Raw genomic sequence first — 27,637 nt, 5'->3', positions numbered from 1 at the left:
CTTTGCCTTTTCTAGACTGAAGAGTTCATAAAGTCCCTTCTATAGATTCACCTATATTTACATTTCTAATTGCTTTACCACCCTGTATTCCTTTCTCTTGCCACATGCTAGCTTCAGAAACTGACATTTGTTGGATGGTGGAAAGCATTCTTAATTTGGAATCAGAGAGCCTGTGTCAAAGTCTTGAATGTTATATATTTTATTATTTATATTTTATTTATTATATATTGTTTATTATTATACTATAGTAAATATTTAATAATATATATTATCTATGTGATCAAAGGAAAGTCAATAAAAATATTAAAAACTATGTGACAGATATCAAAGTAAGCACTAAAGATACCAAGAAATGCAAAAAACAATCCTTTATATCAAGAAGAAAGCTCACATTTACATCTATAAAGTCTACTGAATTACAGAATCTCAAAGCTGAGGGACCTTAGAGGTCTCTGCACAGGAATTCCTCTAAGTCATACCTGTAAGGAGTCTTCTAGCTTTGATTCAAGGTCTCTAGCTAGGAGGAATACACTGCCTTCCAAGTCAGTCCATTTTCTTTTTGGATAGGTGTAATTATCATAAAATCTTTCTTTCTTTTCTTTTCTTTTTTTTTTTACCAAGCCTAAATCTCTCCCAATGCATCTTAACCTCTTTGTTGTAATCTAACAAGTCAATTGTGTAAACTAGATGAACTCTAAGGTTCTTTCCAATCCCAGCTTTGTTAATATGTTAATAGCGGCCTATGGTTATTCCAGTCACATTCCGTGAACACACAGACAGACACATGTGGACAAGATGTCAATTTGTCATCACAAAGATGAACAACAACCATTTTTGAAATGGAAGAGACCTGTTAGATGCCTTCTAAATTAAAAAAAATGATTTTTTTCCCTATTACTATCTCCATACTTAAATCAATTTCACTCCTTTCTATTAGGAAAAAAAAAAGTCATACCTGACAGATGCAGCTAGAGGGAGAGACCTCAGATTACCCATATCACTTAAATTTATTTAGTTTGAAATCAGTTGGGCTCAGTACAAAGACTAATAAGAGAGGAAGAAGAGATTTATACTTTATCAAGTTTTTGTCTGTTGTTGAAGTGGTACCTAATTGCTCATAAACTTTTCCATAGAGGTTCATTCTCCCTTACATATGAAAAACAGAAAAGTGTTAGCTAGGCTAATTGCTTGTTCATTGACCAAAGTAATGGACTTAAAGGAACAGACACCTTGTTCTGAAAATAAAAATTGCATGCAGGATCATAGAATGCATAATTTGTGATCATGTTAAGGGCCTAAAATAGAAAGAATATCAATAACTTCATTATAATGTGTCTCTATCCTTCTGACAATGCAATACATTCTTCTGATTAAAGAAAGTTCCTTGTGCAATAATTGAGATTATTGGAAGAGAAACATCAATAATCCTTCCTGTGTGGTACAAGTTGGGTAGAAATAAAGTCTTCAATTAGAGAAGGGAAAGAGGATCAGTGGTTTGTGTTGATATACATAAAGGGAGGTCTCCATGTGCTTATGTGAAACAAAATTGAAACTAGAACATGAGGCAGGGAGTATGGAATTTAAAAAAATTAAAATTAAAAAATATAAAATGGGGGCGGCCAGGTAGCACAGCAAGTAAGATCACTAGCTCCAGTTTTGGGATGACCTGGGGATCAAATCTGGGCTCAGATACTCAGCACCACACCCAGAAATAACTGGCCATGTAACCTTGAGCAAGTTACTTAACCCCAATTGCTTTAAAAAAAATTTTTTAAACCACAAAAAATAAAAAAATAAATAAAATTAAATGTTAAAATAAAAAAAAATAAAAGGAATGAAAAATGCACATATTTTATATATGTGCATTTAAAACCCCTTTACTTTTGCTTCAGAATAACTCTATTACAAAACTTATACTCAACTTAAGTGAAAAAAAAAGAGACAGACAAATGCAATTACTACATTACCATTAAAGGCAGTATATAAATATGGGCCAGAATTCAAAGCAATGGTGGTGATGTTAGTAGTAGTAGTTCATGTAAAAAAAATATTCATAATGTCAATAATGACACATATAAAGAACTTTAAATTTTGCAAAACATCTTACATGTAAAATCTCATTATTCCTTTCCAACAAATGTAAAATTTCTTTTCTCCCTTCTAGAGTCCAATCTTCCTACACTTATTCCCCTTCCATTCACTCTATGAACCAGTTCCAGTGGCCTATGGTTATTCCTCATAAATTACACTGTACTTCCTGATGCCCTGCATTTGCACTGACCATTCCCCAACTTAAAATGATCTCTCTCCTCACTGCTACCCCCTAGTTTCTTTTCTTCCTTCAATATTTACTTAAAATCCCACATTCTGCAAGTAGCTATCTCCTCCTTAAGTTATCTACTAAATTCTTAGCACAGTGTATGACACACAGTGGATAATTACTAAATGCTTATTCTCCCTTCTTCCAATCCCCTTTGATATTTTCTTAGATTTACACCTTATATATTTTATATTTATATAGTTATTTGTATATTGTCTCTCATTTTGAATGTGAGCTTCTTGAGATGAGAGACTTCATTTTTGTCTCTCTCTTTTTTTATTAGCCTGGTCTATAGTGCAGTACTTGGCACATAAGAGAAAATAAATACTTATTGCATGACAAAACAACAACCCTGACTTATAGGTACTACATTACAACCTTTATCCAAACTTTACAAATTCAATTTGAATAAGCAATGATGAAGTGCCTACTTCAGGCAATCTACTGTACCAGTCTGAGGAAATACAAAAGGCAAAAGCAAATGGTTCCTGCCCTCAGGGTTGAGTTCCTACTTCCTTCACTTTTTTTTTTTTTTTGCTTTTTGGACAGCATTTGGGATTAAGCAACTTGCCCAAGGTCACATGGCTAATAAGAATTAAGTATCTGAGGTGGGATTTGAACTTGAGTCCTCCTGACTTCAGGGTCAGTGCTCTATTCACTGTACCATGTAGGTGCCCCTCAGCTCCTACTTCCACTGCTTATACTTATGTGCGGTTTGGCAATCACTTTACTTTCTTTCAGCATTGTTTTCACTGTGTTGAAATTTATAGTTTTTTCGGAGGACCAATGACATCATAAGAGTGATGTCTTGACTTGTACATGAGTTGAATTTAAGTGAGACAGAGGTTTTCAAAGTCACCGGCTTCTTTCTCTCTCTCTTCCAGTGTCATCCAAGTCCAGTGGCAGGACAACAGTCAAGATGACTGATGATGATCCAGGATGCAGTGGACAAACTTGGCATCTTTGATGTCTGACCAAATTCTAAATGCTCTACAACTTCTTCAGCCATATTCATTGATTTTGGAACTTTTTTTTTTCCCCATGAAGTGTAAAAAGAAGATATTTCACTTCTGAGATCCTTTCAATCACACTCTAAACTTTAATGGCTCATAATTGTACCTAGAATAAAATACACATTCTTTTTTTTTTTTTTTAAGCAATCGGGGTTAAGTAACTTGCTCAAGGTTACACGGCCAGTTATTTCTGGGTGTGGTGCTGAGTGTCTGAGCCCAGGATTCGATCTCCAGGTCTTCTCAACACTGGAGCCGGTGCTCTTACTTGCTGTGCTACCTGGCCGCCCCATAAAATACACATTCTTCTGAAATTTAGAACCTTTCATACCCAGGCTTCAAACTATCTTTCCAGGATTATTAGAATGAAATTATTTTATAGACCTAAGAGTTTCAGATTTCCTGGGTTCAAATCCTGTCTCTATTATTTTTTTTATCTGTGTGACTTAGATAAAGTGAATTAATTTCTCAATATTGTAATTAAAAGAAGGGGCATATGATGGTAATGGGGATTTGAAGATCTTCCCTGCCCCTTCTAATGGCATGCAAACAAGTACATAGAACCTTGTTTCAAGTTAAGCCTTGCCCTTGATTACATCAAGCTTATTTAAGAAACAGAATTTTTGGATTGCACAGTGGGAGGAACTTGCTGATACAACAGGAAGGGGTAGGGCAGGGAGGAGCTAATGATCATGTATAAGAAGAGGCCAAGGCTGGAAAGAGAAGAAATGAGAGCAGAACTTGTGGTGGCAGAACTGAGAGCTGAGAAGAGAACTGAGAACTGAAGTGAGAACTGGGAAGAACTGGGAAATAAGAAGAGAGGAGAACTGGGAGAAAACATGGCTGTGGTGGTGGTACTTTGTCTATTTTGATGTTACATTGTCAGATTCATCTGCTGAAAGAGGCCATTTCTGTTCTTACAGAAGCCCTGGGACCTTACTGCTGCTTCAGAAGCCCTGAAAGAGTATTTTCTTGTTGTATGTTTACAGGTGTCCTGGAGGATGGTCTTGCTGATGTTTGCAGAGTTTGTGGGACTATAATCATGATTTATGTTGATATGTCAAACTTTGTTGTGGGGTCTGTGTTGATTTCACAGGCAGATAGTGAATTGATGATGATGATGGCAATGTGAATGAATGTTATTGTGGCTTTGTTAAGCTTTGTTTTCTCAGGAAAAGAAACTGTGAAGGACTTGAGGTGGACTGGACACTGTGAGCTTAAATATGGAACAGGAACTGGATAAGGAGCTGGAGGAGGAGTTGGGAGCTGCCTGTCTCTAAACCCAGGTAACAGTTGGGTGGATTCAGATAGGAGCTGGGACAACAGCAGAAGAACAATGGAAGTTGAGAGCCTTCCTCTAGTCAAGATGAAAAGACCTCTCCCTAGGTATTTAAAACAAACTGAGAAGACCATGACTTACTGTGGCCTAGGGATAGAAACCTTTGTACTCTGTATCCTGTACATTTTCAGGATAATTGAATTAAGGATGATTGGAAACTAATCTCCAATTAAGAGGAACAGAAGACCTTTTGACTAAGAGATTAAGACAATGTGACCTATGAGTGGTGAACTCTAACCTTCGAATTTGTGTTCATTAAGGAGGCTTGCCTCCTTAAGGATGATGGAGTTAAGTTCTTATTGAATATCTTTTGCTTAAAACTATGTGACCACTTTGGTGAAAGCCATGTGTCAATTTTAGTGATATGTTGTTATGTCACAACATTGTTAATGTACTTTTATTTCTGTCAATGTTTTATCTTAGTTTATTACTGAATAAATAGAGAGTTCACAATACTATGAAATCAGAACCTTGAAGCTCTTCACAGAAGCAGTCCTCTGGAGAGCTGCTTGTGCTTGGCTTTACAGGTTAGATTAGTTGAACCCTAATATCAGTCATTAAAAAATAGCTAGGCTTACTTTCTGTTGGGGGAACATGTGTAAAGGGGGCTAAAACATATTATTTATAATCCCAGGAGTATGGGGAGATCACTGACTCTGAGAGAAGGTAATGAATCTGAACAGAGTTACATAGCTACTAAATAGAAAAGACAAATTTGGAACCTAAATGTGGTATTGACAAAAGTTCTAATAGGAAATCAGGGAAGGAGAAGTGAATGTTATTTGTAGCACTTTGCTGGCTATTAGAGACACACACACAAAAAGCAAAATATTCCTTGTCTTCAAGGACTTTCAGTTTATTTTCCTTTCTTAATCCTCTCTGCCTTATCTTTACATTTTACTTTTAGGAGGAAAAACAAATCCATTTCGGATTTCCATATGTGCTTCAAATTGCATTTATCAAGCATTTGGTAATAAAAAGATACAGCAAATTAGCTTTTGTTCATGTAGTTAAATCTTGTTGAAATATAAGCACTAAACAAAGACTGGGAGTCCATGATTATCATGACTTCACAGCAGAGAATGAAAAGACTCAGTTTAAAATGAGTTGAGGAGTCCTTTGGAATATGATTAGATATTAGGGGAAGAATATCTAGGAACATAGGTAGAAGTTTTAGTTGTTGTTTGATGCTGATAGTTAATAACAGCAGGAGGTTTTGAGCAAGGGGATAAAATAACAAAGATGAATTTTATTAGGATAAATATTATAAAATTTGTCATAATGGGGATTAGACAGTATATATGTATATATATATAAAATATGGTAAATTTTCTCATATAAAAGAGGCAAGAGAAAACTCTTACAATGCAGAAGGACAGGAAGGCTAAAGGAAATGGGTCAAACTTACTGTCATTGAATTTGGCTTAAAGAGGGAATAGCATACACACTTAATCAGGTATCTTGCTTTACAGGAAAGTAGGGGGAAAGGGAATAAGAAGGGTGATGATAGAAGGGAGGGCAGATTGGGGGAAGGATAGTTAGAAACACACCTTTTTGAAAAAGGAGAGTGTCAAAGGAGAAAAATAGAATAAGTGGGGGCGGGATAGGATGGAGGGAAATGTAGTTAGTCTTTCACAATATAACTACTATGGAAACATTTGCATTACTACACATGTACAACCTATATCGAATTGCTTATCTTCCCAGTGGGTTTGGTTGAGGAGAGAAGAAGGGAAAGAATTTGGAAATCAAAGATTTAAGAACAAATCTTAAATGTTTTTTACATGCAACTGGGAAATAATATAGATAGATAGATAGATAGATAGATAGATAGATAGATAGATAGATAGATACTGCAGTATAGAAATCCATCTTTCTCTACTAAAAAGTTAGAGGGGACATGGGGGAGGATAAAAGAAAGAGCAGATTGGGGGAGTGGGTATCCAATAGGCTTGCTATGTTGGGGTTGGGGGTAGGGGAAAGACTGGGAGAAAATTTGTAACTCAAAATCTTGTGGAAATGAATGTTGAAAACTAAAAATAAATAAATAAGAAATAATATATTTAAAAATACATAAACCAAAATACATATGATTATATTGGAAACCAATTATATTGAAATAAAGATATTGTTTTATTTTCCTATTAAAAAAAAACAAAAAAGAACCTAGACAACCTCTTTCAAAAGTTATCAAGAAAAAATGCCATGATATTCTAGAACCAGAGGATAAAATAGGTATTGAAAGAATCCACCAATCACCTCCTGTAAGAGAACTTATGGATTGATGCTGAGTGAAATGACAGAACCAGAACGTTGTGCACGATAAAAGCAACATTGTGAGATGACCTACTTTGATTGATTTAATTCTTCTTAGCAATCTAATGATCTAAGACAATTTCAAAAGAATCATGTTGGAAAATGCTCATTGCATAGAGAGAAAGAACTGTGTAGTCAGAATGCATGTTAAAGTATAGTATTTTCTCTCTTTCTTTCTCATGATTTTCCCCTTTTGTTCTGATTCTTCTTTCACAAAATGACTAACATGTAAATACGTATAATGTGATTGCATACATATAGCCTATATCAGATTGCAGCCATCTTTGGGGGGGATTAGAATTCAAAATCTTGTAAAAGTGAATATTGAAAATTAAAAAGTAATTAATTAATTAAAAAAGAAGAAAAGGACACTAAATAAAACATAGTACTTTTAAGCATTCTTGACAAAAAGACAAGAGTTGTATAGAAAATTTGACTTCCAAATACAAATTCTGTTGAGCAATTTGGTACTATTCCTTAAGGGTATAAAATCATGCAAATCCTTTCCTTTAGTAATGCCACTATTAAGACTGTATTCCAGAAAGAGATTTAAAAAGAATGAAAAAAAAGACTTGCATGTGCAAAAATATTTCAAACATCTCTTTTCTGGTGGCAAAGAATTGGAAATTGAGGGAATGCCTATCAATTAAGGAATGGTGGAGGAAACTGTGGTACATGATTATGATGGAATACTATTGTGCTTTAAGAAATGATGAGTAGGATGCTCTCAGAAAAACCTGAAAGACTTACATGAGTTAATGCAAGGTGAAATATATGGTGTACAAAGTAACAGCAATATTATTAGATGAAGACTTGTGAATGACTTAGGTGTTCTCAGCAATTAAATGATCCAAGACAACTTCGAAAGGCTTATGATGAAAAAAAAAAATCATCCCCAGAAAAAGAACTAATAGTGTCAGAAAACAGATTAAAAATATTTTTAAATTTTATTTTTCTTGAAGTTTTTTGTCTATGTTTTATTTCACAACATGAGTATCATGCAAATGTTTTGCTTAACTACTCATGTATATCCTGTATCAATTTTCTTGCCTTTATCAACAATGGTGCATGGAGAGGGATGGAGGAAGATAATTTGTAACTCAAAGTTTTGTATGTTAAAATTGCTTTTACATGTATCTGGGGGAAAATGCAGAAAAAGTTTTTAAAAAGAATCACAAAATTTTAGAATTTGAAGGGATATCAGTAGCCATATAGTCCAACATTAATTGAAAAAAAAAGTAATTGAAATTAATTTAAAAGGGATCCCTGCTATAAATAGCATTATTTGTAAGTACTACTGTAACATACTTCAGAATAATGCAAAGTGAATATCCCATAGGCATTTCAAAGTTATCTTATCCAAAACAGAACTCGTTATATTTTCCTCACAACCATCTTCTTTTCTCAAATTCCTTTTTTTAGTTGAAGGGTCACATCATCCTTCTGAAAGTTATTTATTCCTATCTTGCCATTTCAAATTCTTATAAATTCTGCCACATCTCTTCATCTGTCTCCTTGTCTCTACTGATACAGACATCATCCAAATTAATATCCTTCTCACCTCTTGCCTTCTCTTTTGCAAATACAGCTCTTTTTTCTGTCCCATGTGTACATCATATCTCTCACCTTCCCTCCCTCCCACCTCAGCCACTGCCCCGCATTGTTTCCTGGCTTGGTTACAATTGGTCTACCTAATTTATATCTCCCTTCTGCAACCCAGCATCCACAGAGCTACCAAAATGATATTTTGAAAATATAGGCATAACCATGGCATTCTAATATTCAATAAATTCCAATGGCTCCTGATTGCATCTAGGATTAAGTAAGTACACACTATTCTGATATTTAGTTCTCTTCACACCCCATTTCCAACTTACCTTACTAAGATTACTTGACATTATTACTGTTTATACAGTCTATGGTTTAATCAGACTGGCCTTCTTGCTGTACCTCAAATCCAACATATGATTAGAAGGAACTAGACTTAAATACCTCCTCATTTGTGACTTTTAGAAACTTCAATTTAGAGCTCAGGTTAATCGCAACCATATCATTAAGCTTTTCCCAATATCCCAGTGGATATTGCCTGTCCCTTTCCAGACTTACACACATTTACCCTGTATAAAATCTGAATATACTTATATTGGTACTTGTTCTATCCTCTGTAGAATAAAAGCTCTTCAAGGGCAGAGAACACTTTACGTGCTTTCATTTGTACAGTACATAGGGAATGGGACAGAATAGTTATATATGAAATGCTTGTCAAATAACTTTGTAAAACTTACTACAGTTTATAAATATATAATTTTATCACCTTCTAGCTCTATGTTAAGGAATGTTTTTTTTTTCAATTGTCAAGGTACAGATGAATACAAAACGTGACTTTATTCCTTAGTTGTACCTCATTAGGCTATGTTTTGATCCAAATACATTTCTTATACTTTTTTTTTTTAAAGCAGTCGGGGTTAAGTAACTTGCTCAAGGTTACATGGCCAGTTATTTCTGGGTGTGGTGCTGGGTATCTGAGCTGGGATTTGATCCAGGCCATCTTGACACTGGAGCCGGTGCTCTTACTTGCTGAGCCACCTGGCCACCCCTAAGCAATGGGGGTTAAGTAACTTGTTCAAGGTTACACGGTGTTTCAGGGTGGGTGCTAAGTGTCTGAGCCCGGGATTCAATCTCCAGGTCTTCTCAACACTGGAGCTGGTGCTCTTACTCGCTGTGCTACCTGGCCGCCCCGATTTCTTATACTTTTATTAATTCACTGAGATTCCATCACATATGATCTTAGAAATGCTTCCTGGATAGAAAAATGATAAATTGACAAGTTAAGAAATGTTCTCTTGGGGTGGGGCAAAGATGGTGGAGTAGAAGCACAAATTTGGCATTGGGATCCCTATCCAATCACCTTCATTGCATGTAAAAAATGACTCTAAAAAAACTTTAGAGCTACAGAACACACAAAGTCACAGAGAGAAACAAATCCCCTACTGAACGAAGACCAAAAGGCAGAAAGAAAGCTCTATCACACAAAGCTGGGAGCCAAACTCAGGCCCCCATGAGCCCTGTCATTTTACCCCAGGGTGGCCCCAACCAGTGGTGGCCTAAGCAGACTTCAGGAGAATAAATTATCAGTATCTATGGCATTTTCCACACTTCTGAACCCAGGAACTCCAAAGACAAAGTAAAAGGTCAGTGCATAATCCTGTCAGAATTGTGTAGGGGGGAATTAAGATCGTGGTCTGACCCCTGCCCCTGGGGTTAGGAAGGAGAGAAGTAAGGTGGCCATGCCGCTGTTGCTGCATGGCTGCTTCCAGAGCTCCTGGCCTGCACATCCAAGGGAGAACATTGACCATTCAGAGAGTAATCACTCTTGCTTTAACATGCTTGGATCTAGATCATGGACTTGGGTGGTGGTCCTGGGGTGTGTTGCCATTAAGCCAGAGCTTGTGGGGGCTGTAAAAAGGGCACCCTCCTAATAGCTCTGGCAGCTGCAAAACCCCCAGAAATTTGGGATATAGCACTCTCCATTCCAGAAGCAGAGTTTTACCATGGCAAAGAGCTCAAAATTCAAGTACTTGGCTGGCAATATTAGCAAGCAACAGAACACAGAATCCCTTTTGGGGACAAAAAGGATCAAGACGTGGAGCAGGAGGAAGACAGCAAAGTCAGAATTCCTGCATCAAAAGCCTCTAAGAAAAATATGAGCTGGTTACAGGCCATAGAGGACCTTAAGAAACAAATAACAGAAGTGGAGGAAAAATTGTTAAGAGAAATGAGGATGATGTAAGAAAATCATGAAAAGTTAGTCAACAGCCTAAAAGAGAGCCAAATATACACTGAAGAGAATAACACCTTAAAAATAGACTAATTCGAATGGCAAATGAGGCCCAAAAAGCCAATGAGCAGAAGAATGGCTTAAAAAGTCAAATTTGCTAAATGGAAAAAAAATTCAAAAAGTCACTGGAGAGAGTAACTCCTTCAATTTAGATTGGAGCAAATGGGAACTAATGACTTTATGAGAAATCAAGATACTATAAAACAGATACAAACAAATGAAACAAATAGAATGCAATGTGAAATATCTCATTGGAAAACCACTGACCTGGAAAGTAAATTCAGGAGAGGTAATTTAAAAATTATTGGACTACCTGAAAGCCATGATCTGAAAAAGAACCTAGACACCATCTTTCAAGAAATTATCCAGCAAAATTGCCCTGATATTCTAGAACCAAAAGGCAAAATAGAAATGGAAAGAATTGACATCTTGAAAAAGAACCCAAAAAGAAATCTCCTAGCAATATTATAGATAAATTCCAGATTTCCCAGGTCAAGGAGAAAATACTACAAGCAGTAAGGAAGAAACAATTTGAGTATTGTAGAAACACAATCAGGATAACACAAGACCTTCCAGATTCTACCTTGAAGGATCGAAGGGCTTGGAATATGATATTACAGAGGTCAACTGAACTAGGACTGAAAACATGAATGACCTACCCAGCAAAACTGAGTATAATGCTACAGGGGAAAATATGGTTATTCAATAAAATAGGGATTTTCAAGAATCCCTGATGAAAAAAAAAAAAAACAGAGCTGAACAGAAAATTTGACTTTCAAATACGAGAAGCAACAGAAGCATGAGAAGGCAAACAGGAAAAAGAAATCATAAGGAACTTATTAAATTTGGACTATTTACATTCCTACATGGAAAAATGATAATTGTAACTCATAAGACTTTTCTCAGTATGAGAACAGTTGAAGGGAATATATATGTATATATAGGAGGGTATAAGTGTATATAAATATGTATGTGAGTGTGGGCATATGTATACTTATGTATACATAGACAGAGGTCACAGGATGAATTGAATATTAAGGGCTTATTTCTAAAAAATAAAATTACAAGGTGAGAGCGGAATTTGTTTGGAGAAGGAGAAAGGGAGAGATATATTAAGGTAAATTATCTTATATAAAAGAGGCAAAAGAAAACTGTTTCAATGCAGGAGAACAGCAGAAAGGTGAAAGAGAATGGGACAACCTGATTCACATTGAATTTGGCTTAAGGAGGAAATAACATGCACACTCAATTGGGTATCTTACACTACGGGAAAATAGTGGAATAGGGGAGAAGAAATGGGCATGATAGATAGGATGGCAGATTGGGGGAGAGGGTAGTTAGAAGCAAACATTTTGAAAAGGGATAGAGTCAAATGAAAAAATAGAATAATTGGGGGGCAGAATAAGATGGAGCAAAATATAGTTAGTCCTTCACAATATAACTTCTATGGAAATGATTTGGGTAACTATACACATACAACCTATATTGAGTTGCCTGTCTTCACACTGGGTGTGGATGAGGAAGGAAGAATGAAAAAAAATATAGAACTCAAAGTTTAAAAAAATGTTTAAAAATTTATTTTTACATGCAACTGGGAGATAAGATATACAGGTACTGGGGTATAGAAACCCATCTTGCTCTACTAGAAAGTTAGGGGGCTAATGGGGGAGGATATAAGAGAGAACAAACTAGGGGAAGTGGCATTCACTAGGCTTGCTATTTTGGGGTGCGTGTAGGGGAAAGATGGGAAGAAAAATTGTAAATTAAATTCTTGTAGAAATGAATGTTGAAAACTAAAAATTAATTAATTTAAAAAATAAATGCTCTCTGTCTCTATGTCTCTCTTTCTCTGTTTATCTTTCTCTGTCTCTCTCTGACTTTCTGTCTCTGTCTGTCTGTCTCTCTTTCTGTCTCTCGTGTCTCTGTCTGTCTCTCTCTGTCCCTGTGTTTCTCTGTCCCTGTCTCTCTGTCTCTCTCTGTCTCTTCTCTCTCTCTGTCTCTCTTTTTCTCTCTGTCTCTCTGTCTCTGTCTCTTCCTCTCTCCTCCCTATTCAATGTACATATGAAAACAAATAAAGTATTCTCTTCCCTTGAAGAGCTTATTTTCTACCAATGATAGAACAAGTACCCATATAAGTATATATAATGTAAATGTCTGGAGGTCTGGAAATAGGCCGTCATTTCTGCTAGGATATTGGAAAATCATGAATATTGAAGAAATTAATAAAAACAATGGCAAGAAATGGAGCCTGGCAATAGAAGGCTTCAAACTATATTGCAAAGCTTTAATCATCAAAACAATTTGGTATTGCGTAAGATTTTTTTTTTCTCTAGGTAGATTAGATACACAAAATATAGAAGGAAATAAGAACAATAACATAGTACTTGATAAACATAAAGACACTAGTTATTTGAAAAAAAAAATCATCATTCCACAAAAGTTATTTGGAAAGCTGAAATGTACTTTGGGAGAAACTATTGATCAGTGTCTCATACTACGTACCAAGATACAAAACATTCAGTCACTTCAGGGATGTCCTACTCCTTAAACCTCATTTGAAGTTTTCTTTGTAAAGGTACTGGAGTGTTTTGTTATTTCCTTCTCCATCTCATTTTACAGATGAAGAAACTGAGGTAAAAGGGTTAAGTGATTTGACCAGGATAACAGAGCTGATCTATATCTGAACCCATATCTGAACTCAGGTCTTCCTAACTCTAATCTGATGCTCTATCCACTGCAATACCTAGTTGCCCCAAGATGCATAATTGGATACATCAAAGTAAATTAGTGGAAAATGAAAGAAAATACCTGTCAAATTTTTGCATGGGGAAGAATTCAAAACCGAGAGGTTCACAAGATATAGAATGAATAATTTTGATTACATGAGTTTTAAAAAATGAATAAATATGGGCAGCTAGGTGACACAGTGAGTAGAGTGTCGGTCTTAGAGTCAGGGGGACCTGAGTTTGGATCTGTCCTCAGAAACTTAACACACACTCACACACAAATAAACAAAAAAGCCTAGGCATGTGACCTTGGGCAAGTTACTTAACCCCAATTGCCCTGCAAAAAAAAGCAAAATAAAAATAAATAAAAAAGAATAAATTAAACCAAAAGAACTAAAATAATAAATTAAAGAAATTGGGACAATTTTTTTTGGCTGAAAGTTTCTCTGATAAAGGTCTTATTTTTAAGATACATAAGGAACAATAAGGAGTTTATAATAATAAGAATAATTGGTTGTAACAACGTGCCTGAAAAGGATCAAAATGACAATACTGTATGAAGTTCTAGGTACAGTATGTCCCACTATAACTAATCAGACCAATTCAAGCTTAGAAAGCTCTACCACATGTCAGGCACAACTAATCCACATGAACTTTTGAAATAGAAATGTTTTAACTTTGTGTATCTCATGTTTTTTTTTTAGTTATAAAATTCTGCTTTATGCAGCTCATGCTTCTTTTGCACTACCGAAATTCTGCTTTGCTCATTGAGAACAAAGAATGCTTTGATGCAGATATTCTGTATTGGACATTTGTCTCCCATGTCTCACCATAGATTCCAGAGTTCTTTAAATAGACCTTGCAAATATCACTTCTGACCTCTCTATGACTGCCTGCCTTTTGTGAGTTCTCCATAAAATAGCCTTTAGGAAAAATATATGTTTGACCTTTAAACAACATGGCCAACCTAACAAAGTTGTGCTCTGCTTAGTACAGTTTGAATGTTTAGATGTTCAGCTCAAGAATGAACTTCAGTGTTTGGTCCCTTTTCTTGCCAGATGATCTCCATAATCTTCCAAAGACAATTCAAATGGAAGTGATTCACTTTCATAGCATGGTAAGGGTATAATTTCCAGATTTCTCAGGCATACACTAGTAATTTTAGCACAACAGCTCTCAAGACTTCAGTTTTAGGCAGCATAATTCCTCTTTTCTCCCATACCTTCCTTCAGAACCTCCCAAACACTGAACTAGTTCTAGATGATTTTGTCAACCTCATCATCTATGCATACATCCTTGCAAAATATGCAGCCAAGAGGGCTGAACTTAACCACAGTATTCAAAAATCTCTCCACCTGCTATAACTGCTACCTCTGCAGAGGATGATGTGGTGCTGATAGTGGGGAACCTGTATTCTTAGTGTTAAGTGTTAGACCAAAATTAGCAGAAGCATCAGATAATCAATCCATTCTCAGCTGCATCTAAATCTCAGAGATGGTACTGTGTGTTCAATTGTTTGTGACCAAAGTCACATAGCTAGCTAACTAATTAACTAACTAACTTACTCTCTCTGTCTCTGTTTCTCTCTGTCTCTATTTCTCTCTGTCTGTCTCTGTCTGTCTCTGTCTCTCTGTCTCTCTCTTTCTTTCCTTTAGTCTTAGCTCGTACCCTTTTCAATTTAAATAGTTTACCCTCAATCTGATAGCTGATCTTCATGCTGTAATAATCACTACCCAATTGATAAATGGCAAAAGCATAAGAATAAGGTAGGTTTCTCTTTTTTTTTCAAAGATTCCCCAATTGCATGTAAAAAGGATTTTTTAGATTCATTTTTTTTTATTTCAAATTCTTCACATCTCTCTTCTTGGGAAGGAAAGAACTTTCTTTTGGAGGGGTGAAGGGGTTAATTGGGGTTAAGTGACTTGGTCAAGGTCACACAGCTAGTAAGTGTCAAGTGTCTGTGTGCTCATTTGAACTCTGGTTTGCCTGACTCCAGGGCTGGGTCTTTATTCACTGTGCCACCTAGCTGCCCCAGGAAAGAAACAGCTTTGATTTCAATTATTTATATGAGGTAATGCCAAATATATTACCTTATTAACCCATTATTCCTGTTGTAAATGAAAACACAAACTTTTTTTTTTAAAACACAAAGTTGGTTTTTTGGGGGTTTTTGGTCCCTTCCTTGTCGGACACTAGAGCGTGACTGGTGGTGAGGCGCTGTGCCCAAAACCATTCAACCCAATCTGGATGGCCGCAGACTGAGCAGATTTTAGAAGATGGCAGAAGAAATGACTCTGGTGATCCAGGACTACACCTCTGGCTGAGGTCCCTGTGCAGTCCCGCAACAATTTTGGGACATGCCCTATTAGCCTTTAAGTAAACGATATGGGCTAGAAAAGGTGGCAGACTGGACAGGAGTCACCAACCAGGATAAAAGATACACAAAGTATTCCTCCCAGTTTGGTGGTGAAAGTCAGTATAATTATTTCCAGGAGGAGGAAGAGACCAACTTCCAACTGGTAGACAGGCCCAGGACCCAGAAGACAGAATACCAGAGAGATAGGATGAGGTTTTCCCACCAGAATATTCTGAAGGACAAGGAGAATTGCAACATGTTGTAGTTCAGACTGCAGACCTTGCCTAAAACCCCCAAGCAAAAAGAGAGAAACCACACACGTCTGCAAAGAAAGTTCCAGAAGTAGTTTTGATTAAGGCAGAAATGGGACCAAAAGTTCCAGAAGCCCTGGGATTCTTCCAGGAAGGTCAGAATTGACTGTGAAGAGGCGTGGAGTCAAGATGGTGGAGTAGAAATAGTACTTCTGGGGGCTTTGGATACCACCTCCTCCAATTCATGAAAAAGGTGACTGAACAAATATTGGAGCTGCAGAACCCACAAAATGACACAGAGAACCTAACCTCCTGCTGAGGATAGCCCATCAGGCTAGCAGGAAGGGACCAGTTCAGCTCTCTGGGAGCCAAAATTCAGCTCGAAGTGAACCAGAGGGTTTTGCCTCAGGGCAGCCACAACCAGCCCTCGGATGGAAGGACTTCAGATCATGAGCAGCTGTGGCATGTTCCAGAATTATCAACCCATAGATGCTAAGGACAAAGTAAGAGGTAAGTGCAGTGTGGACTTTAGGATGCAGTAGTTTGGGAGTGTGGTCAGCCTTTGCCCCCAGGGCAAGAAGTGGCTGTGGTGCGGTGGCCCTGCAGCAGCAGCAGCCACGCAGCTGCTTCAGCTCCTGACCTGAAGATTGTAGGGGGACCAAGTGACCAGTCTGAAGGGTAATTGCTCTCGCTTTAACTTCCTTGGATCTGGATTGCTGTCTAGGCTGGAGGTCCTGGGGTATGTGACCAGCTTGCCAAAGTGTGTGGAAGCTTCAGAGAGGTCACCCAACTAATACCTTCAGCAGCTGAAAACCCCCATCCATTGGGAACAACTCCCCTCTCTGGTGGCGAGTACTACTTTGGCAAAAAGCCCAAAAGTCAAGTAATTGAGTGGCAACTTGAGCAGGCAAGGGAAGCAAAGCAAACTGAAACCCAACTTTACACTCCTATTTTGGGGACAAAAAGGATCAAAGCATGGAAAAGGAGGAAGACAATGAATAGTAACTCCTGAACCAAAAGCATCCAAGAAAATATACAGGCAATAGAGGAGCTTAAAAAGGCTTTTGAAAGCCAAATAAGAAAAGTGGAGGGAAAATTGGGAGGAGAAATGAAAACTATGCAAGAAAATTATGAAATTAGAGTCAACAACCTGACTGCAGAAAATAACACCTTAAAAAAAAAAAGACTAACGCAAATGGGAAAAGAGGCTCAAACAGGTAATGAGGAGAAGAAAGCCTTAAAAAGCCAAATTTGCCAGACGGAAAAAGAATCTCAAAAGCTCACTGAAGAGAATCATTGCTTCAGAATTAGATTGGAGAAAATGGAAGCTAGTGACTTTATGAGAAATCAAGATAATACTATTAAACAGATACAAACAAATGAAAGAAAAATAGAAAGCAATGTGAAATATATCATTGGGAAAACCACTGACCTGGAATATAGATCCAGGGGAGATAATTTAAACATTATTGGACTACCTGAAAGCCATGATCAAAAAAAAGAACCTAGAAAACATTCTTGAAGAAGTTCTCAAGAAAAATTGACCTTATGATTTAGAAGCAGAGGGGAAAATAGAGGTTGAAACAATCCACTGATCACCTCCTGAAAAAGAGATCTCCTAAAGAAAAATCCTAGGAATATTATAGTCAGGTTCTCAAGTCCCTAGATCAAGGAGCAAATATTACAATCAGTCATAAAGAAACAATTTGAATATTGTGGAAACAATATCAGGATAACACAGGATCTGGAAGCTTTAATACTGAGGGATCCAAGGACTTGGAATATGATATTCTGGAGGTCAAAGGAGCTGGGATTAAAACCAATAATCATCTACCCAGAAAAATTGAGTATTATGTTTCAGGGGAAAATGTGGTTATTCAGTGGAATAGAGGACTTTCAAGCATTCTTGATGAAAAACCCAAAGTTGAATAGAAAATTTGACATTCAGATACAAGAGAAGCATGAGAAGGTAAACAGGGGAAAGAAATCATAAGGAACTTACCAAAGTTGAACTATTTACATCCCTACATGGAAAAACCATATTTGTAACTTAAAGTTTTCTAAGTATGAGAATAGTTGAAGGGTATAGAAATGTGTGTGTATACATATACACACACATATACATACACACACACACACACACACATATATATATATATATGTTTATATAGGAGGGTATGGGTGTATAAATGCATATGTGAATGTGTGTATGAATATGTACAGGTATACAGAGATAGAGGGCACAAGACCAATTGAATAGGAAGGGATGATACTTAAAAGGTGAAATTAAGAGGGGAAAGAGGCATATAATGAGAGGAGATGGGGAAAGACAGAATGGGGTAAACTCTCTCATATAGAAGAAGCAAGGGAAGATGACCACAATGGAGGGGAAGAAAACAGGAAGGCAAAAGGGAATGGGTTAACATTATTCTCATTGAATTTGGCTTAGGGAGGAAATGACATACACATTAAATAGGGTATCTCACCCTAGAGAAGACTAGGGGAGAAGGGGATGAGAGGGGGATGATGAAAGGGAAGGCAGGCTGGGGAGAGGGAAGATGGAAGCACCCACTTTTGAAAAGGGAAAGGATCAAAGTAGAGAATAGAACAAGTGGGAGATGCGATAGGGCAGAAGGAAATATAGTCAGTCTTTTACAATATATCCACTATGAAAATGTTTTGCATAGCTACACATGTAAAACCTATATTGAATTGCTTATCTTCCCACTAAGGGTGGCAGACAAGGGAGGAAGGGAATGAATCTGGAATTCAAAGCTTTAAAATCAAATGTTTAAATGCATATACAATTATTAATATTATTTTACATGTAACTGGGAAATAAGATATATAGGCACTGGGACATAGAGACCCACCATGCCCTACTGGAAAGTCAGAGGGGGTATGGGAGAAGATATGGGAGAGAGCAAATTGGAGGAGGGGATATCCAGTGGGATAGCTATAGGGTGGGTAGGGGAAAAATGGGAAGAAAACTTATAACTCAAAATTTTGCAGAAATGAATGATGTAAACTAGAATTAATAAAGCATTTGATTTTATATATATATATGTATATATATATATATGTACATATATATATATATATATATATGTTGTTTTCCTCCATTAAATTGTAAACTCCTTGACGTCAAAGTCTAACATTTGCCTTTTTTATATCCCTATTGTTTATCATAGCGTCTGGCATATAGTAGGTGCTTAATAAATGTTTGTTGACTGATTCTTATTCCAATTTCAAGTGATATTTCCAATTTATGATATTGATCATATTTTGATAGCATTTTATTAGGTACCTTTTCTACATGATTTCATTTCCCCAATTAGTAACTCCAAACGTCAGTAGTACAAATATTATTAGTCTCATTTATGTAGAGGAGAATATTGAAACTCATATTTATCCAATATAATACAGTATATATACAAAGTTAAAACTTGAATTCAGACCTGACAACCCAGGTTATGACAGCCTTTTCACAATATCACACTACTTTTGAAAGAGATACTCATATTTCCCAGTGTCAGTTTTCTTGTTTGACATGAGCCATCCATCTGACAAGTTGATAAGAGCCACCATCAAAAATGTTTCGTATTTTGTTGTTTACCTATTCTTGTCATTTAAAAAGGAAACTCATTTGCTTGTGTTTGTATCACAAAAGCTTAATACAGTAACTGGCATATAAAAAGTCCTTAAAATGCTTTTTTAATTGATTGCAAAATTCTCTGGTAATAGCTTTGTAAGAGCAGAAAGTAACTAGATAATGAACTTCTAGGAAAAAAAACTATGTAAGAATGCTAAATAGTAAATTCAGGTCTCTCCTTTATCCCCCCCACAATACATTATGTATGATGTAAAATAATATGATAGTACATAACAGTTCTCTGTATTGTAACAGAGTATAATATATGATAATCTGATGTTATGAGGTGTGATATGATATAATGCATGTTATAATATGAAAACATGATATAATATAATTTAATGCAATATATTGTTATGTTAAAGTCCAAAATAAAATATCTGTAAATAGATATCTATCAACTGTGGAATGCTTGTATCTGTTTTAATATATGAATGCTTTGCAATTTTTACTTCAGTATAAGATCATATGAGCCTGAAAAATATAAAGAGACAAGAGAAGATATATTAACTGATTTAAAGAGAAGTAATAAGAATGAGTAAAACAAAATTCACATTAACTCCAATGATCCAAATCAAAAAACAATGACTCAAAGTATACAATTTGAAATTATAATAATCTATCTCAACCCTGAGAAAGTGTAGATCTCTTTTGTAGAGATGGAGGACAATAAGCGTAAAACACAATTAAAACTCTTGCATTTTATTGATGTTGGTTAGTTTTGCTGAACTTCTTTTTGTTTTTCTCTCTTTTATTAGTTTTTTGTCACATGAGGTGACTCAAGATAGTGCCAATCAAAGGATATTGGGCAATTACTGTGATAGGAAATACAAAAAACAGCCATACACATTTCAATAGCAATATTTGTAATCAGACATAGATATTGGACTGAAATCTGAGTCTATGGTTTGATATTTGTGGTGCTTATAGAAGCATTATTTGGTGCCACCAGTTACTTCATGGACCCAAATTGCCTGACTTATCTGGTTACAGGAATAAACCTAATTCCTAGAAAAGGGTGATATGTTCCTGATTCTTTATGCCTTGGCAAGATAAAAAATGAAGGATAGCATGCCAAACATTTTTGGGGAGATATTTCTAAACTGGCATACATCCATAGCAGAGAAGGGATCATAGTGAAGGAACTTGAAACCATGTTATAAAACTACAATTAGAAGTACAGGGAATATTTTGTCTCACAAAATTGAAGTCTAGGATTATAGTACCACATTCATTATCTTCAAGTATTTGTTATATGATTAAAAGCTTAGATCAAGGTTTAGATCATGTGGTCTTCTAAGGTCCTTGGGTGCAGCCTTTTGACTGAGTCCAAGTTTTACAGAACAAATTATTATCTTAAGGGGATTTTTTTCTGTGAGGTTTGGATTCAGTTTAAGGACCACACTTGAAGACCTAGAGGGTCACATGTGACCTTGAAGTCAGTTTCCCTACACTTAGCTTAGGCTATTTCTTGACCACAGGAAACAGAATTAGAAGAAAATTAGTCAGGCAGAGGTTAAATTATTATAAAGAAAAGCTTGTTTAACTTGTTTTCCAATCATGGAATAATGATAACTTTTGAGATTCCCCATTAGAGGAAATATCAAGGAGCACAGGTAGTGCATGTCTGCTAGTCAGGTATGTTTATAGAGCCCTTTATGCAAATATCTTACTTGTGACCCTGTTCTGATCCTCATTTCCTTTCACTTTGTTGCTATTAGGCTCAAATGTCTCCTTGTTTCTTCTGCTTCAATGCCACAGTTCTTTCTGCTGCCAAATGTCCAAAAGTTCAGTTCCAACCCTTGAACTTACCTCTCAATCTAAATAGTCTTTTTCTTTGCAACGGGACACCTTTAAGAAACATTTTGTTTCCACAGCCTTCTCTTTAAGGTGATTAAGGTACCTCTAAGTGTAAAAGTGGGGGAAAAAAGGTGTCACTTTGCATTAGTAGCAAAAGCTTCCTCTCTGGAAACTTTCTCTATCAATGAATTCAGAGGTCATTTTCCTATCCTAAGCATATCTCCAAATCATGAATAGAAATAATACATTTTATGAAACTTGAAATATTTGCTATGTTATCGTGATCAGAGAAGCAGAACTGTTGAAATATGGAAGCTGAAGGCAGCAGCTGATTCTAGCAACTTGAAACAAGGGCATAAAAATTCTCTCTTTGGAATCCTGAATTACTAAAAATAGCAAACAAATTAAAAAAGATCTAGATTCTCCAGAAAGTGTTTATTAAATGTCAATCCCCCACTCAACAATTACATAACTGCTTCTTTGGGAAAATAGGTGCTGAAGAGAACTGTTTGGGGCTTCTTCTGGAGTGAACAGTGAAATTCTTGATATTTTCTTTTAAAATTCCTGAGCAAATTTTCCCTCATCTATGTCTGCCTTATTTTTCCATATCCCCAGGGTAAAGCTTTCAACATTGGCCTGGACTGCATGATATTTGAAGTTTAAAGGGAGAGAAAATTCTTATAAATGTACATATAAAAAGTGCATATGCATACTTTGAGGTGATGTGTAAGGTATCATAAGAAAATCTGCAGCATGGATTACAATGGAATATGTAATGAAGGGCTTTGGCCCCAAACAATATGGTTTTATATTTGATCTAGGTCAGAATAGGGAGCTTTTGTATATGTGTGTTTGTGGGTGGGAGGAGGAGTGATATAGTGATCATTTTGCTGAGTGAAGAACAGACTGAATTGGGGAGAGACTTGTGTCAGTGACACCAGTCAGCAGGTTATTGCAATGGTGCATATGTAAGATAAAGAGCTGAACCATGATGGTAGACATTTTAGAAGAGAGATGTTACAAAAGTAAAATCAACGCATCTTGGCAAGAAATTGGATACGTAAGAATAGAGTGAGTGAGAAGTTAAAAGTATGACATTGAGGTTGTGAGCCTGTGTGATTTGGATGATATTAGTATCCATAATAGTAACATAATTTGGGAAGTTAGGAAGAGGGGAATGCTTGAGGGAGAAAGGGAGATAGCTTTCCTAGTTCTATAGGATAAGTAATAGAGTCAGGATTTCAAATTAAATACTCTGCCTCCTGTTTTACTATTCTTTCCATTAAATCATCCTGCTTCTTCATACCTGGCCCTTCACATATCACTTGCCAAATAAATATTGTAAATTTTACAGGGTTTTTTTTGCTGTTGTTGTTTTCTTTGTTTTTTGTTTTTAATTGGACAGGCATGTGACTTTAAGCACAGTTCCTGGTAAACAAATAATCAAGTCAATTCATAGTCAAGACTATGAATTTGAACAATTTATAAATAAGAATTAAAGGAACAAAAAATAGACCTTCTTGACAAGTTTCTTAGGTTGGGAGTTCTATAAGTGCATAGTTTTCCTACTTTAAATTTAGTGCTGACTTCACTCAAGCAGAAAATAGATTTGAAGACAATGAAAAATGTACCACTTTATTTCCCTGAGGTGTTCACTGTATAGTAGGCCTTCAGCAAAACTAATTTCATACCAAGAGATAAACAACAAAGTTAATCTTCAAATGCAAATGTATGTGTGTGTGTGTATGTATATATATCTGTTAAATTATTTCACTAAGTATCGATTCCTTGTTAGTGATCTTCAGAACAAGTTGGCAATTTCTTGCACATGTTTGCAACAACAATATTGGTAGAGGAGTATGTTCCATCTAATTAGTATTGCAAGGAGTTCCTAACAGATTGAATCAAGGAAGAAATGAAACAAAACTTCAGTGTTCTAAGTTGGAAAGGATCATGGAGATCAACCAATCCAATGCTCTCATTTTGTAGAGGAGGAAATAGAGGACCAACAAGAAAAAAAAAAAAGACTTGTCAGGAAGTGATATTCTTCAGGGGACCAAAATTACCAATAGGGTCATCAGTTCATGGAGCTAGTGAGGTTATTAATTCAAATGTCATATTACAGATGAGGAAATTGAGATTCAGCTAATAAATGACTTGTTCAGGGTCACACATTTCTTTGGAACTTTAAGACAAATCAATAATTTAACTGATATGTAAAAAGCTTCAGGGCACTGCAAAATACCATCTCCAGAACTCTTAATTGTCTGCAAGATCATCATTTTTGGATCTAGAAAGTATTACTTTTATACATTTGAAAGTAGAAGATTCCTTTGACCCCATTAAATACAATTTCCTCATTTTTAAGCTTTCAGAAGCTCAGAGAGAAATTACTTGACCAATGTTAACAGGAGATTTGAACCCTGATTCTCACACTTCAAATTAAATTTCCTTTCTACTTCATCTAGCTATACTTAAGTGATGCTATGCCATAGGACCATAGCATAGAAGTAGGATATTATGGTTCCTTAAATGGAGCTTTTGCCCAGTGACAAGTTGTGCTCAGTTGCAAGCCTCTTTATCCTAACATCTGTGGTAAAAGAGAGAAAAATGAAAGTTAGATCCTCTATTTAATTCTTTATAAAATAGGCAAGGGATGTGTGTGATAAAATTAGTCAGAAATTCAGTAAGTCAATAACCTTTTATTAACTGCTTGGTATATTGTATCCACTGTGCTAAGCACAGAAGGTACAAAAAAGGCAAAAACACAGTCCTTGCTCTCAAGAAGCTCATATTATAATGGGAAAAACTACATGAAAATAACTGTATACATGCAACAGAGATAGTGAAGTTGAAAGGTAATAACATCTTCAGTCCTCGAGGCATTGGCGGTCGGCTGCCTTTTATTTTCTTCTTCTTGGCAGACGGTGTATGTGTGTGTGGACATGACCTTCGAAAAGTATTCTCAGAAGGCCACAAAAAGCAATGGGGTTCACCCTACCCATCCTGGACAAGGATATTCCCAACAGCCCTATGGCCAACAGAGCTACAGTAGTTACGGACAATCAGCTGATACCTCAGGCTATGGTCAGAGTAGCTATGGCTCCTCCTATGGACAACAAAACACAGGCTATGGTACTCAGTCAGCTCCCCAAGGATATGGTTCTACAAGTGGCTATGGCAGCAGCCAGAGTTCCCAACATTCTTATGGTCAGCAAACATCCTATCCTGGCTACAGCTAGCAGCCAGCCCCTAGCAGCACTTCAGGGAGCTATGGTAGTAGCTCTCAGAGCAGTAGCTATGGGCAGCCCCAGAGCAGAGCCTATGTTCAGAAGTCTGGCTATGGTGGAGAACAAAGCTCTTATGGACAGCAGCAAAGCTCCTACAATGCACCTCAGGGACATGTCCAGCAGAACCAGTATAACAGCAGCAGTGGGGAGGGGGGAGGGTGGTGGGGGTAGTAGCTATGGCCAAGATCAGTCATCTATGAGTAGTGGAAGTGGTCATGGCTATGGCAACCAGGACCAGATTGGAGGTGGTAGCAGCAGAATCTATGGGAGTGGCCAGCAGGACCAAGGTGGAAGAGGATGGGGTGGCAGCAGCAGCGGCAGCAGTGGTGGGGACTACAACTGTAGCAGTGGTGGCTATGAGCCCAGAGGTCATGGAGGTGGCTGTGGAAGCAGAGGTGACATGGGTAGAAATCACCATAGTGGCTTCAATAAATTTGGTTTGCCCAGGGACCAAGGATCATGCCATGACTATGAACAGGATAATTCTGATAATAATACTATCTTCGTCCAATGCTTGGATGAAAATGGTACCATTGAGTGTGTGGCAGATTACTTCAAGCAAATTGGCATTATTAAGACTTTTAAGAAGACAGGGCAGCCTATGATCACCTTGTACACAGACAGAGACATAGGAAAACTAAAAGGAGAAGCTACAGTATCATTCGATGATCCCCCCTCTGCCAAGGCAGCCATTGATTGGTTTGATGGCAAAGATTTTTCTGGAAACCCCAAAAGGTCTCTTTTGCTACTCAAAGAGCAGACTTTAACAGAGGAGGTGGCAATGGCCGAGGTGGTTGAGGACGTGGAGGACCCATGGACCATGGAGGCTTTGGAGGTGGTTGCAGTGGTGGTGGTAGCCAAGGATTCCCTAGTGGAAGGGGTGGTGGTGGAGGGCAGCAGCGAACTGGAGATTGGAAGTGTTCTAATTCCATATGTGAGAATATGAACTTTTCTTGGAGGAACGAGTGTAACCAATGTAAGGCACCTAAACCTAATGAAGCTGGAGGGGTTCCTATAGGCTCTTATAAGAGGGGTAATTTTGGAGAAGATCAGAGAGGTGGCAGGGGTGGCTATGACAGTGGAGGGTACCAAGGCAGAGGTGGGGACCGTGGGATGTTCCAAGGGGGCTGGGGTGGCAGGGACAGAGCTGACTTTGTACCTAGCAAGATGGACTCAACAGGTGAACACAGACAAGACAGATGAGAAAGGCCATATTAGCCTGGCTCAGGCATCTCTAGACCATCTTTTCTTCCATACCCTACTGTTGGTCCCTCTATTTTCTAACCTTCCCACCCAGTCTCCCATCCTTGTTTTGTATTGGACTTTATAATTGTAACTATGCCCCCAGCTCCCACTAAATGCCATTGTTTTTGTTATGAAATTATTGTTCCTCTCCTGAAAGAGAGGAGTAGACACTCCCTATCAATTTCTTGATCTCTTAGTTAGCCTTCTGAGCTGGGTAAGTATCTGAGGCAGAAAATCAGATACTGCACCATGGATTCTAGACTGTCCTTTAAGAGGAAAATAGCGGGGTGGCCAGGTAGCACAGCTGGTAAGAGCACTGGCCCCAGTGTCGGGATGATCTGGGGATCGAATCTGGGCTCAGACACTTAGCACCCACCCAGAAACACCTGGCAGTGTAACCTTGAGCAAGTTAACCCCAATTGTGTAAAAAAAAAAAAAGAGGAAAATAGGTATTTCTTTAGAAACAACTTTAATTCCTCATCTCAAAACCATTTGCTTTAGACCCTATCTTCCTAGCTATAGTTTCAGACCTCTAAAGGCTTTTTATAAGGTTCTAAATTATGGTTTTGTGCACATATTGGGTTAATCACATAAGCTATCAAATTGGGAGACAATTTTTAGGCCATTTGGTCAAGACCAGAAATTTCTTTACAACTAAGATGAGATATATTCCTTTACTCTTTAAGACTTGTGCTTTGGCCCAGCTAAATTGTATGGTGGTGGCAGCGTGTGTGCAGGGAGGAGTTGAGAGATCTAGATTACATAAGTGGATTAGAAGAGTTTATTTGTTCCTCCCCTGTCTTTCCCATTTTTGTCAGGGTTTTTTGTTTCCTTTTTGAGCATTAGATAAGGCAGGAAATAAGGACAACAAAATCTCTTTCCTCTTCATGTCCCAGGACTAAGGGAGGTCTGTAGCACTTGGGATGGGTATGAAGAATTGTCTCTTCCCCTCTCTGAACTCTTGGAGGGCTCTGTCTGTTTGTGCAGTCCCTCATGGAACTGTCTGTCCTTTGAACTGAGAAAGTTGTCCTCATAAAAATGTGGGAGGGAGAGTCTTTTCTTCCTACTTCCTCACTCTTAAACTGTCAGAGCATCATGTTTCAGCAGAGCTTAGAAACAGGTGCAACTAAGGACCAGGAACAGAGTGGTTCTTTACTCTCTTCACAGTTATACCTAAGCTTGAGCCATTTCTCAGTGGCAGCTTTCAGTCTGAGCATTAATATTAGTGCTTTTTATTGTAGACCTGCTGATAAATTAAAAATGTTACTAACATTTTGTCATTATGGTTATACAATATATAGATGTGTTCTTTTAGTAAGCAATAACTGGACCCTAATGGGATGAAGGGTTTCATAATTGGACAACTGTTGGATCATTTTATCTTGGGAATGACAAGTGAATGTTCAGGGAGTTATGGCTATAGGGAAAGGGAAGGAGCAAGTAAATAATTAAACAAAAAAGGAAAGGTAATAACAAAGGGAAAAGATTAATAGT

At 37.1% G+C, this 27,637-nt stretch overlaps 1 pseudogene; it reads left to right on the top strand.

Annotated features, from left to right (window-relative positions):
* Positions 1-24,553: 24,553 nt before the first annotated feature.
* On the top strand, positions 24,554-26,116 carry LOC138159618 (RNA-binding protein FUS pseudogene; annotated as a pseudogene).
* The last annotated feature ends 1,521 nt before the right edge of the window (positions 26,117-27,637 follow it).

Source organism: Petaurus breviceps, unplaced genomic scaffold (assembly GCF_028583685.1).
Source record: "Petaurus breviceps papuanus isolate PSGF00001 unplaced genomic scaffold, PetGlider_PUasm1.0 176, whole genome shotgun sequence".
Taxonomy (NCBI): Eukaryota; Metazoa; Chordata; class Mammalia; order Diprotodontia; family Petauridae; genus Petaurus; species Petaurus breviceps.
The sequence above is the reverse complement of the archived record's forward strand: the minus strand, read 5'-3'. Positions and strand labels throughout refer to the sequence as shown.